General features: G+C 39.5%; 1 protein-coding gene across 9 annotated transcripts in view; it reads left to right on the top strand.

Moving 5' to 3' along the window:
• Positions 1–25,620, top strand: part of LOC140657052 (dipeptidase 2-like) — a 53,651-nt gene that overhangs the window by 16,514 nt on the left and 11,517 nt on the right. For 4 of the 9 annotated variants that reach the window (XR_012044199.1, XM_072873523.1, XM_072873521.1 and 1 more), the window contains exon 1: positions 18,600–18,764. The exons of 1 other annotated variant lie outside the window; for it this stretch is intronic. The gene's annotated coding sequence lies outside the window, so the exon portion shown is untranslated. Of the gene's footprint in view, positions 1–18,534; positions 18,765–20,664; positions 20,831–25,620 lie in introns of those variants that run through there. 4 more of the 9 variants (XM_072873525.1, XM_072873527.1, XM_072873522.1 and 1 more) reach the window with 3 other exon arrangements.

The following is a 25,620-nucleotide window of genomic DNA, read 5'->3' on the forward strand; positions in this document are numbered from 1 at the left end:
ACCTTCCTTAGCCTGTTCTGATATACTCGTTTAAAATCTGTTGTGAAGCTAGACTCCTTATTTCCCCCCCATAGTTTTGAGGCTAGTTACGGGGTGAGGTGGGAAGTGGCCAGGGAGTGAAAGATGTCTAAGTTGCAGTGGAAAATATATCTACCCTTGCTGCATGCCAGTGAGCAGATCACCATGGCTGGACCAGCTACCTGGGTGCCACCTGCAGCTCTGTCTTCTGCGGCCCGGCTGCCTTGCGTGCTGTGGCACAGCACCTCACATACCGTTAAGTCTTCCAGTCCCCCAGATCTTCTGTCTGTTTGCTGGGATCTCTGCCCTCAGCTTGCAGACAGCTGCTTGCAATGCACCACTCTCAGGGACCCTGCAAGCTCTGGGCTCGTGCTGCAGATTTGAGTGCCATCTACTGGCATCTCATCTCCTTCGCTGCTTTCAGACAGCTCCTGTGGCGGTCCTTGTCCTTTCTTTCCCTCAAACATACAGTCCCACCGTTCAGTAATGAACTCTATCTGCTGCTGTTTTCCTCTCATCCTTGTGCACGTCCACACCGTTAAATCATGAAACTTAAATATGCTTGCTTTTCCTTTTGTGATAATATGTGACCATTATAAGGTTACTTTTTGTAATACTGTTCATATGACTTCATGTAACATTTTAGAGAAGGCTATTGAAGGTGATTTCAATAGCTATTGCTGTATTTTAGATCTGTTTTGGTTTTTTTTCCATTTTCTTTAGTGGGCAGTCGTACCAGAAAGTATTATTTAACCACCCATATCAATCACAGCAAATGAGAGTGTGCATTTTTTTCTTTCAGTGGGTTTGGGCAAAATAATAAAAACTGCAGCATGAGTGGTTTCTACTGCAAGGGATTTGAGACAATGCATGCAGAAATTTGAGAACTGCATGCATGTGTTGCCTGCAGAACAAACACAGCTTTGCAGATCTAAAAGATTGCATGGCACACTAAGCAGAAAATTGGCAGAGGACAGCACAGTTCTAGTAGTGAGGGAGGGAGAGATCATAGGATTGTTTAATTTGTAAAAAAAAATTCAAAAATCTCCTAAATTCATGCAGAAGGGACATTACCAGCTTTCTTCTCCATCTTCAGAATACTATTCAAATTTTTAAAAAAACTAGACTGCTCCAGGGTTTTTTTTTTCAGATTTCAGTGAGAGTGTTATAGCTGGGGGAGTGGGAGGAAAGGTGAATATTCTGGATGGGCAGTGGCAGTGACCTGCTGAATTAGACATCCAGTAAACTAGGTGCTTTCACTAAAACTCAGCTTGCTTTCACTAGGGAACTGAGATGCTGCAAATCTGACTTCAGATGGAAGCTGGCTGGTGTGGGAGTATTCCTGGCTGGTCTTACTTGAGAAGAGGTAATTTCCAGTGGTAATTTACATGCTTTGCTGAAAACTTATCCTGAAACCATGCTTACTGTGGCATTCAAAAGTTCAAAAAAAAGGTAAAGATTCCTTCTTCTGTTTCCCTCTTTCTGCCACTTCTCAACTGCTTTAAATGGTGTGGTTTTGACAGGGAGAAATCCCCTGTCCTCGAGAATTCACAGTGCAAATGCAGTCGGAAGGGAACTGATCATGCCAAGACAAAGTACTTGCCATAAGACATATTCATCAGTCCAACTAGGAGGAGAAGATCAAGTCACTTCACAGAGTGCAGGAGCACAAATAGCAATTGAACCTGTAATGTCTGATTTGCTGGGAGCATCCACATTGTGTGTGGTACATTAAAATTCATGGTGTTTCACCTGAAAACCAGAAACAATTAATGCACTGTGGATTGAGCTGCATGAAATATCTCAGCTCTACAAATTCTGCTGTTCTTTAGAAACTCTGTTGCTTCCTGCATGAAGACAACAAACATTTCAACATGAGTGAGAGGATGTAGGAAAAGGAAACTGAATATTCTCTGTGGGAGGAAAAAAAAAGTAGAAGTCTGACAGACATTACCTTGATCAAGACTGAACTGGAAGCCAGATGCTGTTGCCTTTGTCTGAGTTGATATTGGGCTAAATGAAAGCATTGGACTCGCATGCTGAGTCCCTGACTAAACAGGCAGCAGAGGTGTCTTGTTGAGAGAGGACAGCACTGGACCTTTATGGATAAATTGGCAGTCCCACAGTAAGGAGAAGAAAGGGAGAACATCAGCCGTAGGAACAAGGGTAGAGGGAAAAAAACCCAAAACATTAGATGGTAGTATTTAAATGGTAACATTTTAGCCTGTGTAGGTACAAACTAATTTGTCCATTTTCTGATTGCTAATGGGTGCTTCAGCTCCTAATTACACTGAATATCAGGTATGTTGCAAATCATTCTTACTGTTTTGATAGTCATGGTTCAGCTTTTTAATACCTATGCATTAGCTCTCTAAGCCTCTTGACTTTTGAGTGGAAGAAGGGCACTCAAGCATCACAGCAAGCAAGAACCTCACTGTCACACTTCTCTCCCTTTCTGGAGAATGTGGGTTACATCTCAGATCCAGATCCATTTAAAGGAAAACAAACAGGCATCCAGCCCCAAAAGTCCACTTTGTGGCTCTCAGTTCAGCATCTGTCTTTGTATACTGTGCTCTTCAGAAGGCTGACTTGGGCTGAAAAGCCCTTTAGGCTGAGTGACAAGATACCCAGATGGTGCTACTAGGAAACAAGCAATGGTAGGTCTGAAATCTCTGCACTTGAATTGTAACAACCCTCTCCAATTGTGATCCCAAGCTTGGTTATGCCCTGGCGAGAGAAGGGGCAGTGTCCATTCCTCTTTAAGTATGACCCTAAGAGGGGGAGGAGGTCCTGCTACCTCTTCTGCATATATTGGCTCAAAAAATAAGAGCCCAAATTCAATTCCTTTCCAACCCTACATAATCCCTTTCCTAAAGGAACTGAAATCTTCATCCCCTAGACACTAAGTTACTTGTCTACCAGGCCATAAGCCAAGCTGTACAGGGTAGTCTTGCTCATGTAGGAACTACGATGACATGCTGCAGACAGTACAAACACCACAGGGCCAGAAGAAAAATAATTGACTGTTCAAGCTAGGCACTTGGTGGAGGAAAGAAGGGGTTCTGAAGTGTGACTTCTCTGCTTCATGAATTTTAGGGTTAAAAAGTCAATATAATGAATAAGTAATCATTTCAACTTTTGTGAGCTGTAAAGTTTGAGTCTCTTGGGTGGAGGATTGGGATCTCACTCTGACCATGAAAATGTCAAACATTGCACGATATGAAAAGATAGAAACATCTTTTATGAGGAGTCTGAAATTGTTAATGTGCTATGTCAGTATGTGAACTAAACTGGAACCTCAGGGGTGACAAAGAGCCATTCCCTTTCACTTGTGGATCTTGGAGGGCTGGACAAGAGTTTGGTAAATAGCTGCCCATTTGGCACAAGCCTCTGTGTGTTGTGCACAAGGGAGAGCCTTCAAAGCACAGAAGGGGTTGGTTTAATCAAACAGCTGGCTGAAAGGGTACTTTGCTGTATATAGGTAACTGAAGTTACAATTACCAAAGATCAATTACTTGGTCTCTTTTTAAGAGTTTCAACTTGATCTGAACAGTTTATTAGGCTGTAAAACTCTTCCCGATTAAAGGGGTTTAGTTTGAATGTAACTGAGACAAGTCCTTTCATTTCAATTTATGACAGCTCCTAGCACAGCTACTCTGAGCCCTCTGATGTTGCCAATGAGATGGTACAATCAGGATTTAAAGCAGATGGAGGTTTATTTGATTCTTAATCTATTTGATCAGTTTGTACTATTTTTCTCTTTAATAAGACTTAATCATGGAACTGTTTGAGTGGGCTATAGGCTGGCTCTGTGGATCTGATTTGCTTGTATTGCTTAAGTGTTGGCTGAGGTAAGAGCTCGTGGAGTATACAGCCATGTAACAATGGCAAAACAAATCATATTCTTCAATGTAAATATAGGCTAAATAGTGAAATTGTGACAAACCAAGCAAAAGTATTCTGTGCTCTCCAGCCCCAGCAATGACAGAAAGGCCATAAGAGTGTATCTACACAAATTTGCATCAAAAGTGCACTTCTGAACTGAAACTGCTAATTGTCCCTGCTTCTTGTGGCTTGTACCACAGTCACTCCCCAAATCGGCTTCTATTGGCCTGCCATTGCTTCCTAGCAAACACATAACCTAAAATACGATAAGCTAAACTCTGGAAATGTTGTGATCTGGCAGAACTTCATGTTATATTTCACTCTAAAACTTGCACGGAGCTGATCTGAAGTTAATATTCTTCCCTCAAATGATTAGACCATTAACCTGTTTCCACAGGTTAAATAATTTTAGATAAAATTCTAATTGATTTTTGACTGTTGATCAAAGAAATGGCTGATTTAGTAGAAGGTACTTTGAACTAAGAAATGTCCTTTTGGTTCCAAGTCCTTCAGTGCTATATCTGTACTGCTTGGAGGAGTACAATCCTTTCCAAGAGTGTCAGCTCTTGCAAATTCCAGCTTTCTCTCATCCATTTTAATGGGTTGGGAGGGGGAGCTGAAGTATACCATCAGTTTACCTTCACATATGGTAACAGTCTCAGTTTTTCAGATAAACTATTTTGTTTTGCTTAGTACTTGAGTGAAGGTATTGCTGAATTGTTTTCTATTCTATATGTTGCCACATCTTCAGATTATTCACTAGAAATGACCTGTGGGTGGTTTATCTATTTTGCAGGTGTCTTAGCACATAAATTATGCTAAGGACTCAGTCTTCATTCCCTGAGGGAATGCCATTAAAATAGGAAGTATTTCTAAAAATCTCTTAGGAGGCTTTACAGGAGATTCAGGCCACAGGACTGAATATGTAGTCTGCATGCTGACTGCCCAACTTGCATACATGCAATCATTGAGTGCTGGCAGTGTATTTCAGAAGAAAAAACAACTCATTTCCTGAATAATGTAGGCTGCATGAAAATAGTTACCTGTAGTGGTGAGGAGACAAATCCAATGTTACAGAACATTCTTGGATGTATGAGAAGAAACTAAGGTAGTTATTCAGAAGCTTATGGAACAGATAGAATTAAAAAAAACCCCAAATAACTTCTCAAGAATTACTACTTTAGTGTGTACATAATTTGATGTCACCTAAACCACAGGCATATGTGGCTCATGTTCAAACAGTTGTTTTTAAGACTGTGTCTGTAGAAAGCTTCAAAACAAATCAGAGATTTGCCTTTCTTATCCTTGAAGAGCTGTTTTATAATGACTTGTAAAGTCAGTCTCTAAGGTAGAAAATGGTGTTGGTAATAAACAGATCACATTCAACCTGATGCAGATCAAGAGAGCAGAAACATTTTGTCCAATCTTCCTCTGAGCAGTCTACCATATAGTTACTAAAACAACTGATAATAATCTCTTTGCCAAGCTCTTTTATGTCTTGAGGTGGTGTTTCATATTGTATGCTAAGATAAAGACTTTCTTTCTCAATGCCAGAATCTACTGTCTGCTAAAGAAGGAAACTTAAATATACATTCTGGTAAAAGGCTTAAGGCTCTCAATAACTCTTACACACTTCATACTCTCTGCTAAAATAGCTTATCTGCTATTTTTAAAAAAAAAAATCTCTATTTTCTGTACAGTGGTCTGGGACTATTTTTTGAAAAAACAGAATGTCTTTTGCTCCCTGTCTTCTATGACTTGAATGTTCAGTGTTCAAAATGCTTTTTTACAGTTTAACTTCATGCTGTGTTCAGCTTATTCTAATTTAACTTCTTCACTAGGAATAGAAAGTAAGTAATGTGAAACTTGCACTGATTTATAGTATAGGGCTTAGATTCAGTATGCAGTATATGCTTAGGTCAGGGAAGGTTGTAATATGCTTAAGCTGATACAGTCTTTTGTGATTAGATACTCTGTAAAGTTCATGGAGCTTAACTAAAAACTCTCCCATGTTTGTTATACACAAACTATCATGTAATTCAAAACTATCGGTGAATAACATAAATAACCTGCATCCTTCTCTCTACATTGCAGGAACTCTAGGTAATATAAAGGGTAATTTGTCAAAATCCATTTTAACTTAACCTGTGTTTGAAATCTTTCAACTCCCACAGTGTATGACCCAGTAATCCAAGATCTGATTCTTTCATTTAACTTTCTTTGAGATTATCTAGGTTAACTATACGTACATGACAGGAACTCTTGAGTACATTTTTCTGTGAACTCCAGTGAGAGTCTCTTCAAAGTGAGGTACAACTCAGCCCTACTGGCAGAAATATATCCAAGCTGAATAATTGACTAGGAAGACTGAAGCTGAACTGTTCAGCTATCTTTGATTTGTTAATCGTAAACCTTTTAGTGAAACCTTTTCCTTTTGGTAAAGAATCAGTAACAATACTTTACAATTACTTGAGAATATACTCAAAATATCCACAGAGATCTTTTGCTATGCTGATGAATTAGACTGCTAAGAAATTAAATTAGTACTTCAGTGAAAGTTTTTCAGGTTTAGCTAGATACTTAGTCAACAGTCTAAGTCCCATCAGCTCCACTGTTGAAGCAGTGGCAACTCGAATACTGTAAGAATTCAAAATTCAGAGTGACTTTTCTCTGTGTAATAGGCATCATGGTTGCACATATGAAGAAAAGCAGCAGTGTAGAAATATTTGGCTCTCTTTATGTAAATGGAAGGGTGTGATGCCATTGACTTAGCTTTAGGCACTTCGGCAGCCTCTTTTGAAGCAGTTAAGTAAATTAAGAGCTAGTGACTTCCCTGTCTCTGCTAAACTGGCTCTGTCACAGGCATGATGAGGCAGGTCTGGTTAAACACACAGCAGTTTAGATGCTCCTTAGTGTGGGGATAAATCCTTCACATGACTTTTTCAAGTCTTCCTTACTGGACGGGTAGATGCACGGCAGCTATTGCTGATTATAAATACCCTACAAATGACTTTTGCCTTACCTAGAATTTATAATAAAAATAAACCAACTCCGTTTGAACAGCCAAAAGCATTGTATCCACACTTTGTTTGCTGACTTTCTTCTGCAGTTTAATTTTTGATAAGGCAGGTAGAGTAGTTTAACAAAGCTTGTTATTCATTTACGGCCAACCGACTGAGTAACAAATTATGATCTTGGCTCTAACAGAAATTATATTGGAATAAAGCTACAGAAAGAGAAGACTGTTCGGCATACAGTGTTAGCAGGTATATATAAAACTAGGACAAGAAGATGCCAAAACCATAATAAACGTCAAAACAGGATGCTTGTTGATACTTGTTGCTTATTCTGTAGAGAATAAGGAACGTGTCCTGGCTTGTGTCATCAGATTCAAGACAACATATCTCTTCCTGTGTGCTCCTGTGGTTTTGTGCACAGCTCTTTTGTGAACGGAGTGTGGTCAAAGTGATATGAGTGATGTCTCGCATTTTGGCCTTACACAGAAGAACAAGATGTCTTGATTTGGATTGTCATATGTGATATATTTGTAAACACATATATGACTCTATGCAAAGGGTAATCAAATCCCAGCACAGAGTGTGAGGAGACATACTTGTGTTGTGAAAGCTAGAAGCAGAATGTCACTCTAGAGAGGTGCTGCTCCTCTTGTTAAATATCAGACCTGCTGGTGTTTAGATGAAGAAAGATGAGAAGATATTACAACTTCACTGGAGTTTATAAGCTTGGTCCATCCTGATTTGAAAAACAGGTTGTTCTATGACAGCATGAAAACACTTAGTTAGCTTCTCATGGTGATAAACTAGTTTAAGGCCAGTTCACAAAGTTATTTTTCCTGTGTGTGTAACAACTTGACTTTACCTAGCTGGTTGGGTAAGATCACTTGTCTGGTTCATCTCCTAATACTCCTCTTTCTATAACAAGATAACAAGATATCAACTGTCCAGCTCTGGAGCATAACAAAATTCTGCAATAGTTTTCCTGAGTAAGTCCTGGTCTCTTGCTGTGCAAATAGCCCTTTTACTCAGTAACTCCAGACTGTATCACAAAATGCTGCTTATTACAAAAGGAGAGATCTAAGTGTACGTGCCGTGCTTTAATATCATCTTAGCAAAAAGTTTTCATGGTGATTTTCTCTCATAGCTGCAAGGGAGCTCTCTTTCTAATAGAACCATGGCAACTTTCTATCTACCACCTTATTCTCATTACTGCCAAATTCCTCGATTAAAGACACCTGTACTTAAGCATCGCAACATGTTGTATAGATGATAAAGTACCTCAGAAACAATGGATCCTAAGTTGGCAAATTTTCTGGTCTAACAAAGACATCCCAAGACAAAAGTAGTTTGAAGTCTTTTAACAACAATTCTGTAAAAAAAATTAGCATTATATGTAGGGTCTCTTATTTGCCCACTGCTCTGAATGTTTAAGAGCAGATGTTTGTGCTTCTTGTCAGATTCTGAGGCAGCTAACTTAAGATACTTGCAGGAAACTTTAGAATTTTTTAGATTTGCGTTAATGATTTCTCTGAAAGCGTTTGACAGACTTTGAGCAATTTTACTTAGTTTCCAGTTTGTTCAGCATGCTCTGGACAAGAGGCATAACTAGTCAATTTGTTTCCATGCTGCATTTAGGTTCATAATACTTCTGAGGTAGGAAAATAACCTCTACTTGTGTGTGTGCCCAGTACAGTTGGTTGCAGATACATAGCAAAGTCACTGCATAAGCTTTTAGGAATTGCTAATGAAGTGACAAGCACAGAATTGATTATTTAGAAACTATAAGAACATGAATATGTTTCAGTGTAAATGCAGTAGAAATCTACCATATAATGGATGTCTATTGTATTTGTAGCTATGTTGTGGTATAGTGAGGTATAACAGTCAATATTAGACCTTCTGTAGCCCTACTCATGTTTAGCTTGCTGTTCTTCTCCTTTGTCCTGTAACTTGTGCTTAGGCATGTGACTTGGTAGATACATTACTATTGTAGAATCCAAAGGTCTTGTTTTGGATTGGGGCCACTTCAAAAAGCATAGATTAGTAATAATCCCTGGACCGTTGCAGAGGCTTGAAACAGGCTCTGTACAGGCGAGGAGGAAGTAAAACACACCTGTTTTCACCGTGTGTCAGGGCTGAAAACCAGTCATAAAATTCAGAATATTGGTAAGGAGTCAGCTCCTGAAAATGAAAGAAAATGGCTTATTACTTTTTGTCTATATCCCTTGCTGATATTTTGCTCTCATTAACTCTGAGTCTTGTCAAGAAAGACATATGTGAGACCTCTTTAATGGCTCTCAGAAGTTTGAGTTCTTTCTGGAAAATCCTTAGCTTCAGAGACCCCAAGTCATTTGAGGGCAGTTCTTGCTTTTCCAATGCACATGTATGACCACAGACTGGGAGATGGTCTGTGAGATCTCCTGGGAGGAAGAGGAGGGAAGGAGGCAGGCCAGGAGGGCTAATGCCTGAGCTTACGCATTCTCCCTGTCTACCAAAAAGGCAAGCTGGAGCTGACTTGAAGTGCTTTGGCATGTGTATGATTCCCTTCCTCCAAAGAAGTATGGGAAAGTGCATGTTGATTCACTTAGTGAGAATTTTCCTCCAGATAATTAGTTCTAGTCTTTACTCTGTGTATGTGTGTGTATAAATGCAAAAGCTATTGTTTTGTTGGGAATATTAATTTCAGGATTGTCACTTGAAACTGGAAAGATTTTTAGAAAACTTTGGCTGCCTCAATATATTTTGTTAAACTGAAAAAAAAACCCAACCGCAAGTTTCTTGATTTACTGTGGTCCTGCTCACCAGCATGTTACAGAATAACTTGGCTTTCTCCATGGAACTGCGTTTTACATTGACATTTAAAAAAAAAAAGTGTGTGTCTGTGCTTAAGTGTTAAATAGAGGACAGAACACTAAAATTAAAATCAGTAGAACCTAGACTCTTCCAATATCCTAGAGTATGCTGACAAGCTTGCAGTTAAAGGTGGTTGGGAGCTTCTACTCATAATGATTTTCTGGTGGAAATGCCTGTTTCACAAAACTGAAAAATTTTGCTGAAAATAGCTGGCTAGCTGCTTGGGACAAAAGGGGAGAGAGAAGGGCAATATCCTCAGCTCTAACTGAAAATGGAATTTGTCAGGAACTAAATATAATTATTCTTGTTAACAAAATGTTGCAATCTACAAATAATACTAGGTACAATTTCAATGATGTTTACGCAGAAATATCTTTGTAATTTTGTTATGTCTTGAGAGCACAATTTATAATAATTATGATTTAGCAGAATAAGTAGCAAACAGTAAGAGCTCTAAAGCAAAGATGTAGGAAAAAAGTTTAAAGTCAGTGGAAGACAGAAGACTTGAAACTTTTCTCATATTCTTCTACCATGTTAAAAAAAAATTTAAAAAATCCAGAAGATACCATCCTCTCTGCCACCATAATCTGGGTGTTGTTGTGTGACAACAGATTTGAAGCATTCTGTGGAGACAGTCTTAAGCACCAGTGAACACCGTAACCTGAAGGTCACTGTTGTGGTTTAGCCCCAGCTGGCAACTAAGCACCACGCAGCTGCTCGCTCACTCCCCCCCGGTGGGATGGGGGAGAGAATCGGAAGAGCAAAAGTAAGAAAACTCGTGGGTTGAGATAAGAACAGTTTAATAATTAGAACAAAATAATAGTAATGATAATAATGAATTGTAATGAGAAGGAAAACAACAAGAGAGAGAGGAACAAAACCCAAGGGAGGGAAAAAAAAAGTGATACAACCACTCACCACCCACCGATTGACGCCCAGCCAGTCCCTGAGCAGCGACTGCTAACCCCCGGCCAACTCCCCCCAGTTTATATACTGGGCATGATGTCATATGGTATGGAATAGCCCTTTGGTCAGTTTGGATCAACTATCCTGGCTGTGCCCCCTCCCATTTTCTTGTGCACCTGGCAGAGCATGGGAAGCTGAAGAAGTTCTAGTAGTGCAAACACCGCTTAGCAACAGCCAAAACATCAGCGTGTTATCAATATTATTCTCATACTAAAATCCAAAACACAGCACTATACCAGCTACTAGGAAGAAAATTAACTCTATCCCAGCCAAAACCAGGACAGTATCCACCCCTTATTCTATACCATCTACATCATGCCCAGGTTCTACCCTTTCTAATAAAATTAATCACCACCACTTTTCCTGTCTCTTGATATATATATATATACACAGAGCTATCATTCCCTTGGTCTATGGGCCATCCTTCTAAAATGTTTGTTAAGTTCCTTTAGTCCATGACTGTGGGCTCCATCTGTCGTAAGTCCTTCAGGGCAGGAGAGATGGTGTGTGGTGTTGGATTGTTGCATGCTGAAGCCAGTTCTGGTTCCATCACTGCTGCATTTTGCTTGGTTTTCATCGAAGTTCATTCTTCATTAATCCGAGTGATCCTTACTGAAATACCATTGATATGGTGTATAGTAACCATAAAAGTGATGACATACAGTATTATATAGCAATTAACATCATACCATTTAGTTCATTGGCTATTCTCACCCAAACTCAAATCCCTTTGAGGTACACATCGGACTTCCCCATCCTTACGCATTACCCACCAAGTGCACCTGGGTCCTTGAGCAAAAGCAATCCCACGAATGGGCTTGCCTTTGCCTGAGGCAGGAGTAACCCAGACTGTCTTCCCCAGCATGTTTTTTATGTGTACTACAGGGACCTTATCCCCTTCTACAGTGCATAAAAGTTTTGATTGGGCAGGGCCAGCTCGATTGACAGCCTCTAGTGTTAACTAAGCAGGTGGCCTTTGCTAAATATGTATCCCAATGTTTGAATGTCCCACCACCCATTGCTCTCAGTGTAGTCTTTAACAGTCCATTGTATCGTTCAATTTTCCCGGAGCCTGGTGCATGATAGGGGATGTGATATATCCACTCAATGCCATGCTCTTTGGCCCAGGTGTCTATGAGGTTGTTTCGAAAATGAGTCCCGTTGTCTGACTCAATTCTGTCTGGGGTGCCGTGTCGCTGTAAGACTTGCTTTTCAAGGCCCAGGATAGTGTTCCGGGCAGTGGCATGGGGCACAGGATATGTTTCCAGCCATCCGGTGGTTGCTTCCACCATTGTAAGCACATAGCGCTTGCCTTGGCGGGTTTGTGGGAGTGTGATATAATCAGTCTGCCAGGCCTCCCCATATTTATATTTCAGCCATCATCCTCCGTACCACAGAGGCTTTAACTGCTTGGCTTGTGTAATTGCAGCGCGTGTCTCACATTCATGGATAACCTGTGCAATAGTGTCCATGGTCAAGTCCACCCCTCGATCATGAGCCCATCTCTATGTTGCATCTCTTCCTTGATGGCCTGAGGTGTCATGGGCCCACCGAGCTATAAATAATTCACCCTTATGTTGCCAGTCCAGATCCACCTGAGCCACTTCCATCTTAGCAGCCTGATCCACCTGATGGTTGTTTTGATGTTCCTCAGTGGCCCGACTCTTGGGTACATGAGCATCTACATGACGTACTTTTACAACCAGATTCTCTACCCGGGCAGCAATATCTTGACACAGTGCAGCAGCCCAGATGGGTTTGCCTCTGCGCTGCCAGTTGTTCTGCTTCCATTGCTGTAACCACCCCCACAGGGCATTTGCCACCATCCATGAGTCAGTATAGAGATAGAGCACTGGCCACTTTTCTTGTTCAGCAATGTCTAAAGCCAACTGGATGGCCTTTACTTCTGCAAATTGGCTCAATTCACCATCTCCTTTAGTGGTTTCTACCACTTGTCATATAGGACTCCATACAGCAGCTTTCCATCTCCGATGTTTTCCTACAATACAACAGGACCCATCAATGAACAAGGCATATTGCTTCTCATTTTCTGGTAGTTTATTGTACAGTGGGGCCTCCTCAGCATGCGTCACCTCCTCCTCTGGTGATATTCCAAAATCTTTGCCTTCTGGCCAGTCCATAATTACTTCCAAGATTCCTGGGTGATTGGGCTTTCCTATCTGAGCCCTGTGATCAGTGCAACCCACTTACTCCACGTAGCATCAGTTGCATGATGTGTAGAGGGGACCCTCCCTTTGAACATCCAGCCCAGCACCGGCAGTCGGGGTGCCAGGAGGAGCTGTACTTCAGTACCAACCACTTCTGAAGCAGCTTGAACCCCTTCATATGCTGCCAATATCTCTCTTTCAGTTGGAGTATAGTGGGCCTTGAATCCTCTGTATCCCTGACTCCAAAACCCTCAGGGTCAACCTTGAGTCTCCCCTGGTGCTTTCTGCCGGAGGCTCCAGGTAGGGCCACTCTCCCTGGCTGCAGTGTAGAGCACATTTTTTATGTCTTGCCCTGCCTGGACTGGCCCAAGGGCTACTGCATGAACTATCTCCCCTTTAATTTGTTCAAAGGCTTGTCGTTGCTCAGGGCCCCATTTGAAATCGTTCTTCTTCTGGGTTACTTGGTAGAGAGGGCTTACGATCAGACTGTAATTTGGAATATGCATTCTCCAAAAACCCACAATGCCCAAGAAAGCTTGTGTTTCTTTTTTGCTAGTTGGTGGAGACATGGCTGTTATTTTGTTAATCACATCAATTGGGATCTGACGATGTCCATCTTGCCATTTTATTCCTAAAAACTGGATCTCCTGTGCAGGTCCCTTGACTTTGTTTTATGGCAAAACCGGCTTTCAGGAGGATTTGGACTATTTTCTTCTCTTTCTCAAAACCAACTTCTGCTGTATTGCCCCACACAATAATGTCATCAATGTATTGCAGATGTTCTGGACCGCTAACCCCCGGCCAACTCCCCCCAGTTTATACACTGGGCATGACGTCATATGGTATGGAATAGCCCTTTGGTCAGTTTGGATCAACTATCCTGGCTGTGCCCCCTCCCATTTTCTTGTGCACCTGGCAGAGCATGGGAAGCTGAAAAAGTCCTTGAGTAGTGCAAACACCGCTTAGCAACAGCCAAAACATCAGCATGTTATCAATATTATTCTCATACTAAAATCCAAAACACAGCACTATACCAGCTACTAGGAAGAAAATTAACTCTATCCCAGCCAAAACCAGGGCAGTCACACCTAGTAACTTTCTTGCTACTGATAGCACAGTGTGAGTGACTTCAGTGGATGAAACACTCCTGTCCTTCCTGAGCTGTATGATCTTCCATTTCCCCGGAATAGTCCTGAGAGTAAACACAAGTTTAAAAAAAAAAAAAAATCAGTAAAAATGGAAATATTACATGGGCCAAGGCACAGAAATCTAATTTGCAATGCTGGGTTCATGAACGTTGGTCAGTTTACATCACTGAAAGATTTAGGCTAGGTCTATACTTAAACTTATACCAGCAGAGCTGTCAGCTCTGAGTGCAGGGGTAAAACATCTCCAAAAACAGTGTATCTGCTATATTTCAGGGCATGAGCTCCAGTGAAGGAAGGAAAGGAAGGAATAAGGAGGACGCAGGTGTGGGTCAAGGATTACCTGGACATCATCTGCAGATCAGAGACAATGATGATGACTTTTAGGCATCCCCCAAAACTCAAAGCAAAGTCTTTGAAACTCAAAGCAAAGTATTTGAAACTCAAAGAAAAAAAACAACCTGATATTAAGTGGCAGAAATGAAGCTGACTAAGTAGACTTGCTCTAAATTGGGTTTTCTCATTGATACCAAAAGGATTGGCTCTTCTCAGAAACCTGTGCTGAGCAGGAAACACGGCATTCAGTGGAGCTTGCTGCACTGCATGGCTGTGGGTGTCTAATGTCACAAGGGCAGCTGCTACTTTAAATAGATATGAATGGCTTTGCTCTTGCTGAAAAATTGGAGTGGGAAGTGGCAGAAATAGAGCTTTGAGAATTCTGCTTTTAAACAGGAAAGAGTGCTTATATAGGAATCAATCCAGAGTGAGAAAACAATTTTTCTAAGTACTTTTTTTTCTTTTAAAACTGTTTCTGGAAGCCTTTTTAGTTATAATTCCTGAACTGAGTTGGCAACAACAACTGCTTTTGTGATCTCTTCTGTTGCTTTTAAAAAATATTTTTATTTTTATTTTCTCGTTATGGGGCAAAAAAACCCCAAAACCAAAAAAACCCACCCATCTGAAGCAAGCTAGTTTGCATCCTGGTTCACAGAAATTGTCTATAGTCCTGACAATTAGCAATCTGTCATTAGATCACAGATTAAGTATGATTTTAATTGGGAAGCTCCTGCCACCTTGTGGCAAGAACTTTCACCTTTCTTGAATCAAAAGCATTAAACTGGATACCTAGTACCTTTGTAGAACAAATGTATAGCTAAACAAACAGCAAGCAGGGAGACCAGACGCTTTGTTTGGTTTGCTTCGCTATTTGGGCATTAGCACTTGTAAATATTACTAGTATTTTAAAATAAGCATAATTTAAATGAATAGATAAGCTTATTTCAACTTTTTTTTCTGCTTCCTCCATCTTTCTTTCCAACACATTACAGAAATTAATTCTGTGGAAGTAGAGTATTGAGCGAGGAGAACCTACAACAACTTTGGTATTTGTATAAAAAGTTGTTGACAAGAGTCATTGATGGGTGTCAGTGTAGTACTCATTTGTGTTCATCCTGCAAGGTATCTGCTTTCATTATTGCACTATTTGCTTTCAACTGTAGGAAACATTCAGCTATAGCTTCCTTCTTAGTGACTACAAAGCTTTTGTGACATTTTGATGTGCTTCATGAAGCCTTTTCTCTCTTCAGAACATGGGAAAATAAAATGGCATCTATGAAGAGAAACGTTCATCTTCATACTCCTTCCTGTTTTGCATTTGGTCATTGGTGTCAACTGATGTGGTTCTGTATGTACATATCCTGAGATTATATGCCATCATCTGAACTGTTTTCACAGATGCTGGTCAAACTAGAGTTGTGAAACTGTGGCAGTTTCAGCCACCCACAAGACAGAGTAACATGGGAAAAAAGATTTTTACTGACTTGGTTCGTAACCTCTTTGATTTCCCAACCTTAGATACGCAAAGTCTTATCTGAGAAATATGTTGCAACCATGCTGATTTAAACAGATCAAAACAAGCAACAAACCTCCCATCACCACCCCCTCCAAGTGTGAACTCAATCCATTTTAGGACCTGAAACTAATACTGAGATCAGTAGAAGAAACAGATGGAATTTAATTTTCAATAGTTAAGACTGCCCATATTGCTATTTTTATGCAAACAGAAATCTTGATATATGGGATTTCCTCTTCCTAACATGTTCTAACAGTTTCTAATTAAAACACTGACGCCTGTGCTCAAGAAATGCCAAGTTGACAGTTTTGGAGATTGCAATCTTTACGTGCACGTAAGATACCAAGTTCGGATACTTGATAAGCAGCATTTATAATACTATGTTAATGTGGCTTGTCCCTAAGCCATTTCCCTATATGTGGTTTTAAAGCTGATTCCCACAGAAAACTACATCCATGCCAAATGCTGGAGTGCTATTATGTAGGGTAGACAATGCCATGAGCTGGTAGAATATAAGGATTTTATGGAGAAACCAAATTGTAGTTAAAAATGGTTGCCATGATAGGCATCTGAATTTGCAAAGCCCTACTTTTCCAGCTGTAGTAATCTACGGTTTAGTCTGTGCTGGTTGTAAAAACACTAGTGCTTTGGATGTGTAAGTATTGAAATTAGTAAAGCTGCTCTGTGGCTGGAGCAAGCCTTCCTAGCATGAAAAATAGTTCCAACACATAATGTTATCCTGTGGGTCCTGACAGCAGCTGGTATTGCGTGTAAGTGCTGTAGTTGTTTTATAGCTTCTCAACTTGCTCCAAAATATGTCTGAGGTGAATATAACATGATATAAACATAGGAATAGCTATTATCAGGGAGAGACAGCTGTGTAACAACATTCTGGACAATAAAGATAGCTTTCAGGATATTTATTAAGAGAACCGTCCTGCCAGATGGACTCTGCAGGAAGGACGTACATCACAAATGCCACATTATAAGAATTATTATACACAAACAGCTGCTAAGGCTCATCCAGGGCTATTAGAATAAAAGATAGAAGAAACCTGACTGTGAGCTAAAGGAAGAATTTGGCTTTTAGCAGCTTTAAAAATCAGTTACATTCTGAATCTGCAAAGAGGTGAGCTGTTAAAAGTCCAAGCAGGAGCTTAGTGGCTTAGCAGAAATTGTTCTTGAACAAGGAGTTGATGAGCTTAGTTTTCCTGGAGGCATATGGAAACATAGAGTTTTAGGTAGGAATCAGATCAGAGATTAAACTTGACTTTGCAAGGAGAGAAAATTGAGAAAATAGGAAAAACAAATTGCATGTGATAATGGTTATGCCATATTACTTACTTTGGAAAAAGGGGATGAGAATTTGAAAAGTTGAAAATCAACAAGGAAACATGAGCTAGAACTAGACCACAAGTGGGAAAATGAATCTGAGCCTGTTATTTGCTGCCTTAAGTTAAATTTGGGAGATAGTTTCCTGTCATAGGCATAAAAATGGACCTGGCCTGGATCAAGCTTCAGATTAGGTAGAGGATATATTCTAAAGAAAATATTTGTCTTTTCTCTTGATACTAAATTTGTATCATTTAGGGTTCTTTAGTCCACTTGAGTTGATGGTAAATGTTTATAAGTGAAGTTCACCAAATTAGCAATGTGCAGCAGAATTCTAAGTGATGTGGGGGTTTCTGTTTAAGTTTTCCAATTACTGGGAACTAGAGGATTGATGACAAACCTATGTTCCAGTTAAGACATGACTTGTGCAACAGCTCTGTGGGAGTTTTGATTGTAAGACTTGGTCATTTCTCTGCAGTGGAATTGTAAACAAAAACATGGTGCTCTTTTGGTTTTCTGTACAAAGTATGAAGTAAAATAAAAATGATGATAAGAAAACCTTACTTCTTGTGAAACTGCAGGATCATGTTTTTGCACATATTTCTTTGTTTCCAAACTGTCAGCTCCCACAAAGGGAGTGAAAAGTCCCAGTAGGTTCAGAGACGTAAGTATCTTTGAAAAGGTCACCTGTAACTTGTGAGCATTTTGACCTTTACAAATATCACACAATGGCACTGTAAGCCCTGATTAAAATCCGGCAGATATAGTAACAAGGGGTAGATATTTATTGGCTTAGGTATAGTCAATGTGGCAAAATTAGGTCAGCAGTAAGGTGCATACCTGTATCTGTGTTTACTGTAACTTCAAATTTAAGAGACTCTAAGAGCAGGTAAGTAAGAGGATGAGAGGCAACCATCACAGATTGCAGCAAGGGAGATTCCAGTTGAATGTTATTTTGGGGGAAAAGAAAAAAAATCACCATGTGAATAAGCAAGCACTGAAAAAGAGGCCTGGAAAAGTTGTATAATCTTTTTCCTTGAAGACATCAACCTGATCTAACTTTGAAGTTACCTTAGCTGGGATCAGGTGGCTGGACTAGATGACATCCCACCAGAAATCCCTTCCAACCTAAATTACTCTATGATGAGGGACACCTATTTCTAAAACAATATAAGCAGAGCAATGTTAAACACATTACATGTTGGTGAGCAGATGCATGATGGGGTGCACAAACAGCCTGCCACAAGAGGGAGGAAATGGCAGATTTCGAACACTGCACAGCACAAGGCTTCTGGTTTCCCGGATGGGCGGTAGCTGAGCTGAAAGCTCTCTCACAGACCTTATATCTCTGAAAGGGGTGATCTCCAAATGCCTGTTGAGTGTGAAGCCTGTGATATGTAAGGTAAAGAAATAGAGGACGTTTCTTGATTGCTGCTCTGATGTCAGGAGGACCTGGTGCTAAGCTTTAGCTGTTGCATCCAGCACAGTGGAATGTGGATTTTGACTCTGCTGCATTTTCCCTAAGAAGGTAACCTGCTCCAAGGAGCCTTTAGATAAACAAGAAAAAGCTATAAATCTCATGTCAACTTCCACTTTTCAACTCTGCTCAGTCAGCATGGAAAAAAGCTGTGTGGGTTTTGTATTTTAAATGTTGTTTAAATTGGGGTGCCTAATATACCATGTTCTTAATTTTGTGTAGTGCTTGTAATACTCCTTCAATTTTCAAGAACTGATTTCTGAATGATGATATGCTTATGTGTCTTTTTTTTATGTAAACAGTTTCAAAGGCAAATGAGTCTTACGGTCAAAGTATAAAGAATATTTTGCATGAAAACTAGAAGGTACTTTTATAAAGCAAATCTATAGGAAATTCTTGTAGCTACCAAGAACAGCATTTTTGTACAAATACATGGAATGGAGATTTGGTAATGTATAGATAAGTGTAATTTCTGTTAGCAGTCAAACAGCTTGAAGAACATGTAGGTACACTTCCTGCTTAAAAATCTTTCTGAAAATTGCTACGGACTTCATATTGATGGCAAAATAGTAAATATTTGGACCAAATTTACAATGTGTAGTAGTGTTTATAGCATCACAACGGTGTTATTGTGTGAACAAGGCTTGGTACTTTCTCATTAAGCATTTTGAAATGACAAATTATGTGGATTTCTGGAATAGCAGTTATACTGTACTATGCCACAGAGTACATAATAACCTATAAAATCTTAGCGTTCCCTTCAGAGTAATTTTGTCAGGATCTGGCAGAGTTCTAGAGATACAGGTTGCAGATCTGATCTGTATTTTGGTTTGAGGAATTTGAAACAAAAAAATGCCTGCAGAAACTAATTTGCCTTTGAGATGCCAGCTTGCCAGAATTCTGATGCTTGGGCAACTTTTTGACCTTTTATTTTTAGCATTTTGCATGTTGAGCTGCCACAAACAAATTTTACATTTTCTAAATTAGAGATACAAGGATTTTTTTCACTGTGGTTACAAAGTCTGCATTTGTGATAAAAAGGTAAGTCTGTATTTGTGCTTTGACATTTGAGGGAAATCTCTATGGTTGCCACAAAGTGGAAAAAAAACAACTTCTGATTGCTCTCTATCCTTTACAGTTCTGTAGAAGTGCTGTTTCACTAAAGTTTTGGGTCTCACAATGCATGTATATTTCCGATGCATGTTTATGAAAGAAAAACTTATTCTCTAAGACTGTACTCCCATCTGAGGAAGGATTTCAAGGATGATTGTGTTTCCAGTAATTGCTGTTCCTCAAAATCTTTCATTTGCATGCCATGACCAGAAGAAAACAAAGTGCTCTCTTTCAGATTAGAAAAATGTGGGTGGCACACCAAAAAAAAAAAAAACACAACAAAAAAAAAAAAACCAAAAAAAAAAAGCAGTGCCCATGGTGTGTGTGTTTGAAAATGCTCTCTTTTTAACAGCTGTGAGGGAGAGGCAGGTAAACTCCACTGTAGCATAAGTACTCAAATAGGCTTTCGTGTGCTGAAGCAAAGTTCATTACCTCCTGTGAGAGCAGTATTTCCACAGGCTGCATCCATTATGATTAAACTCAGTTGTTAATACTCAGTAATGCTCATCCTTTTGGCTTTTGTCTGTCTCTCTCACTATTTTGTAGCATTGTTTTTTGAAAGGAGTATCCAAACATTTCCAGAATATTAGACGTATTTTGGAACTGGGCAAAACCCTGCCAAAAAGAATGAGTCTGTCAGGAGTAGGGGCTGGAGGGGACATGGCTTGCACTGACCTTGGTATGGAGAAGAGCACATGTTAAAAAAGGGACAAGAGCATGGGGCAGGGGGCCCAAATGGGGTGACTAGGAGAAAGAGCATTCCTTTTATATAATCTGCTGTCTATAGCTTTGAAACCTGTTGTGGTCCTTACAGTAGGGACTACATTCGCAGAGGGGAACCGTGGAGTAGTTTTTTGCTCAAGTCCGTACGTGCTATTCAACAGGTTCTAGTTTGCATTCCAGGAAAGCAAGATCACTAGATCTGAGAAAGAAGAAACTGCACATTAACAAAGAAGCCAGCTGATTCCCTGCATTAAATGCTCATGGCCAGCCCTTCCACTGAGGTCAGCACTCTTAAGATGGACACAGTTTTGGCTGATAATATGTGGTCTGCTACAGTGCTATAGAAGTAGTTGTTATGCTGTTCTGGTTTGTTCTGCCTTTAGGAAATTATGCCATAAAGTGTATATGTCTTCAAGTTAAAAGAATTTCAGTAACTTAGGATTTCTGAGAAAATAGTCCTCATCATTAGTAATTAGATTAAAAAATGCATAGCATTAGCAGAGCTCCTATTTACTTCAAAATTACTGGATTCAGCAATTTGAATTTGTCAGAAAGTCTTAAAAACTGTGGACAGGAAAAAACAATGGTGAAGTAAAGGATGAGAACCTAATAGGAAAGAAATTCCTATTAGGAATTGTCCTTTTCTTAAGGGAAGTTATGAGAAATCTTTCTGGAGTTAAAACATCATTTTTATCTGTAATAATAAAATGTGTTATGTAATTGTTTTAAAGGAGAAAGCAATTAATCTCCCACACTTCAGCTGTAAAGAAGTCTTGCCAACTGAGGTAATATTGTATCTGAAAAACTTGCAGTCTACATGCGCAGTGGATAGCATGTGTAATATCCAAGGATCCACTTAAATTCAAGGCTGAAAGCTAAGAGTGACTTTATATATGGAAGTACTGTAATTGCCCCTAGTGGGTTCCTCTTTCCCAGGAAGTTTGGGACAAGCTGTCCTGCTTGTTCCTTTCTCTCCCCTAGAGACCCTGAAATGCCTTCCAATCATTCCTGTATTTATTCCCTTTTATCCCTGTTCTAAGCAATAAGTTTAACAGCACCATGTTTTCTCATTGCTTGGTGGTACTTCATTGCACCTTTGCACAGTCAGGGAAGGAATAGCAGGTTGTAAATTATAAATTGTAATACTTGTGTATTGGGACAGCACTAAGGAGGTTTCTAACCAGGGGAACATGTAAACCTGACATGATTCTGGGCTGGTGATAGCAAAAGGAATTTCAAGCAAAAATTGAGAAAGATTTGAAAGACTGTCTTGCCGACAAGGTGAATTTCAAAGGGATCGGTATCTTTTCTTAAAAGCATACTTCATAGTATGATGCATGTGTTCTGCTCCTAGAAGTATGTTTAATATTTATGTATTACTAATTATGTTTAATTATTATTTAAGGAATAGGGAGAATCCATGCTTTTGCCAGCAATCAGCAAGGAAGTTTTTACCTAGGGTCCTGGTCACCTTGTGCTGTCTGTGCTGTTGCAATGAGGCTGCTGCCATGGTCTGAGGCAGTTAATTCAGAGCTACACTAGGATTATCTGCATGAGCTCTCAGCATAACTGAACAGGGTGGGGAAGGGGATGAACCTTCTTCATTTTTCAGGATATGTTACTATCTTGAGCTGTTAGCTCTATTTTATTGCACTTTATATATTTCATTGGGTACAATAGTTCAACAAATTCGAGTCTTAGTGTAAGGGCTGTCATGAAGTTTTTTAGTAAAGAATAAGATGGAAAATAAGGACTTCAAATGGGATGAAAGGAATGCCATTCCTGAGATTTGCTGCACTTAAATAGCAGCTGTTTACTGAACCTTCTGCACTGACGTCTGGCCTGCCTGCTGGAAAGGAGAAGAGGGGCCAGGCAGCTTGCCCATACTTCCGAAGATGGTAAATGTCAGAAGCATGCAGAAAATCTTTCCTTTTCTACTGTGAAACTTTCCATTAAAATGTATCTATTTTAAAAGTGCAAACCCCCTTGTTGCATCCTTATATGGCAGATATGGCCATCCTGCTTCATTATAGCTCTGTCCTCCCTGATATGGGAACACTCAGTGTAATGTATGCTTTCTCAGCATTCATGTCTTATTGATAGTAACTTCCTAGCTATTCATGAAGAGCTTGGAGAATGTAAACCAATGGTAGAAGCTAACTAGTATGAAGTAGTAAAGCTTTATTTCTGTAGCATGTGTCTGCAAAGACTCACTCTGTGCCTATTGCAGCTCCCCAGGGACTGTCATTGTTTATTTTCAGCTGTGGGTTGGTGGCTTTTCTAAGCTTGATGCCCCAAAATTGTTGTGCTTCTCCTGTGTGCAGAGGTATGGTGGGGATGAAAAGCAGTTATGCTCTCAATGACAGATGCAAAGGTAGATATGGAAAGAGACATTTTGGCTCTGAAGTGTAATGTGGAAGAAGAGATAGAGCTGCATTTCGTACCTCCCTCCTTATCTCTTCCACACTGTGTGTGTCTGTATGTTGCAAGCCTGTGATGTTTTGTGTAGCTGGAGTGGAGCTGAAAGTAAGAAGAAAGTTTCCTCTTTGTGCTCATTGTCCCTTGTAGTGTTACACATATTTCTTTGGGACAGACTTTTGATCTGTGGGAGACTCAGCTGCAGTGCCTAATTCAGAACTGAAGAGATGTATTTCAGTTCCTGCAGCAGCATCATGAGACTGCCTCTGGGTTTGTCCCATGGGGACTAATGGTGCAGTTTGCTTTATGTACCCCAGGGCTGGGAAAGGGAAGCTTGGCAAGAGAAGTAGCAGGCTGTTGGGCCTGGTTTACTTTATATTCCCGCTGCATAGTACCTTCCAATTTTCTGCATGAGGTTAACTAAAATAAATCAACTGTAAGCAAACCGCTGCAGTTTTAAATGCATACAAGATTCCAGTAGGATTCTGTTTATCTTTTCTTTTTGGAATGTACCCTCTTGCATAAAAGGATTTTATTGAAAACAAGTAAGAGAAGGAAATCAAACACCATGTTATAGTAGCACAACACAGAACAGAGCTCATACTTTGAACATGGATTTCACTGTACCTAGATAAAATGTGTAAGCCCATGTATCTGTGACCTACCTCATTTTTTCCCAAATACATAATCTATAATTATTCAATTTCTTTGAGTAAAAGTAGTAACAGAGGTCAACTTATTCAGCATTGACGCATCACAGTTGTTTCCAGTTACAATTCAAATATTTTTCTGCTAAAGGCAGTATTACAAAAAAATTGATAGAAAATGACCCTCCCAATAAATTTTTCCCATATACAAATATAAAGCTGTGGCAATGAATAAAAGCAGAAAAATCTCCCTTCCAATCAGTCAGTGTGGAAAAAACACAGAAGGTTCCCTTGGTTATCATGAAGACATGAGAGGAATAAGGGCTTCTGCTATCAGCTATGGTACGAATCCTGGACAAATTAAAGTATTGCCAGGGAGTCAACTGTGCTCTGGTGAAGGACAGTCTGAGAGTATCATCCCAGTCTTGGAAGGTCTGGTCCTTGTTCTGACCACAGGGGAAGTAGTTGGGCCTGCAGGAAACCATTCCCATAAGAAAAGCCAGATGCATAGACTTATGGTAATCAATTTACATCATATTGTCCTAAGGGCCTAGCCAAAACCTCTTAAGTTTTGTACACATGAGAATAAACTTGGAGTCAATCACTTCTGTTATGTTTGTTAATGAATGAGAACATAGACTGTTAAGCATCATTGAAGGACGAATCTATTTCTAGAGTGCTTTCCTCTATGTAGCATTAGACCTCTGTACTTCACAAATACTCTAGATGCCATTCCTTACATCAGGTTTTTCTTGTAGGAAACATTAAGGGGTAAAGGTTATTAATTTTCTTATACCAGAGTTACAGCTCCTCTGGTATTGTATTCATATTGGATCTTCATTTGTGCCTGCGTACTACTGTGTTTATTCAGTTGTCCTAGAGCTTCTTTCTGAGACCACTTCAGGGCTGATTTTAAACCTGCTTCTCCATCTAGGCTCCCTTTTGTATAAGCTTGTATGTTCCTTCTGTTCAAAAGTACTTCCTGCCAGATGGTCCCACAATTTAATGCATTCCCAAATCTTGTGAAACATAAAGGGCCTGAGCCAGTTTCTCAAAAGAGGAACCTTAGAAGTTTTTGTCAAAGTTAAAGGATTTTTTTAGAATAGCAGTTCATACTTTCTAAACACAAGTTGTGAGGTAATTTAATAATTATTTTGATTTAGAGATAAAATACATGCAAAACAGATTATTTTTTATTTCAAAACATCTTAATTGCACAGCTTAATTAAACTTATACTGGCTTATTAAATATGATTCCTTTACAAACGTATTTACATTTTATCAGGCATAGGCAGGGCAAATAAGTCAGTTAACTTTTCCTTTGATTTACACTCTGCATATTGCAGGTGACAGGAAAATGGTTTAATATATAGGCTGGAAATATGAGAATCTTAATAATACGATTTTCACTGTGCTGCTTTTCAATATCCTGGTTACAGGCCTACTTTTATTTTGGCTTTGATTTTTATAATCAAAATGTTATAGTAAGGGGAAGAAATGTGTTTAGAACAGGATGCCATCAGTAGGTAATCTGCTTAGCGTGACTTGAATTTGCTTCCAATGCCACCATCACCTATGGATCTTCCTTGAGACATCTGTGACTTTATTAATGAATATGAATATTGTCTTTATATCAGGAAACCATTTCCTGGGCTTATGTCCACCTCCTGTTGCTTTAGAAAATTTGCTTAAAGACAAGAGAAGCACAGCATGCAGGCAAGGTGAATTGCCTTGTAATTTTATCATATCTTGGATATTTGCTATTTGTTTTTACCTCTGCAGACAAGGAATACATAAAAACAACTTCCTTTATTAGTAAAAACAAACTTTTGTGCTGCCAGAAGAAAGTTTATAAATGTAAACTTTACTGACTCATAGTGGAAAACAAATGAAAAGTCAATGTTATTTTTCTTTTTTTTTGTTGTCTTTTGGAAAAATTTGAGCATTGGCTCTGCAATATTAGAACTCTAGCCAAACTTCTTTGATTTGAAAGAATTCACAGGGCA

This window comes from Ciconia boyciana, chromosome 9 (genome assembly GCF_034638445.1).
Source record: "Ciconia boyciana chromosome 9, ASM3463844v1, whole genome shotgun sequence".
Taxonomy (NCBI): domain Eukaryota; kingdom Metazoa; phylum Chordata; class Aves; order Ciconiiformes; family Ciconiidae; genus Ciconia; species Ciconia boyciana.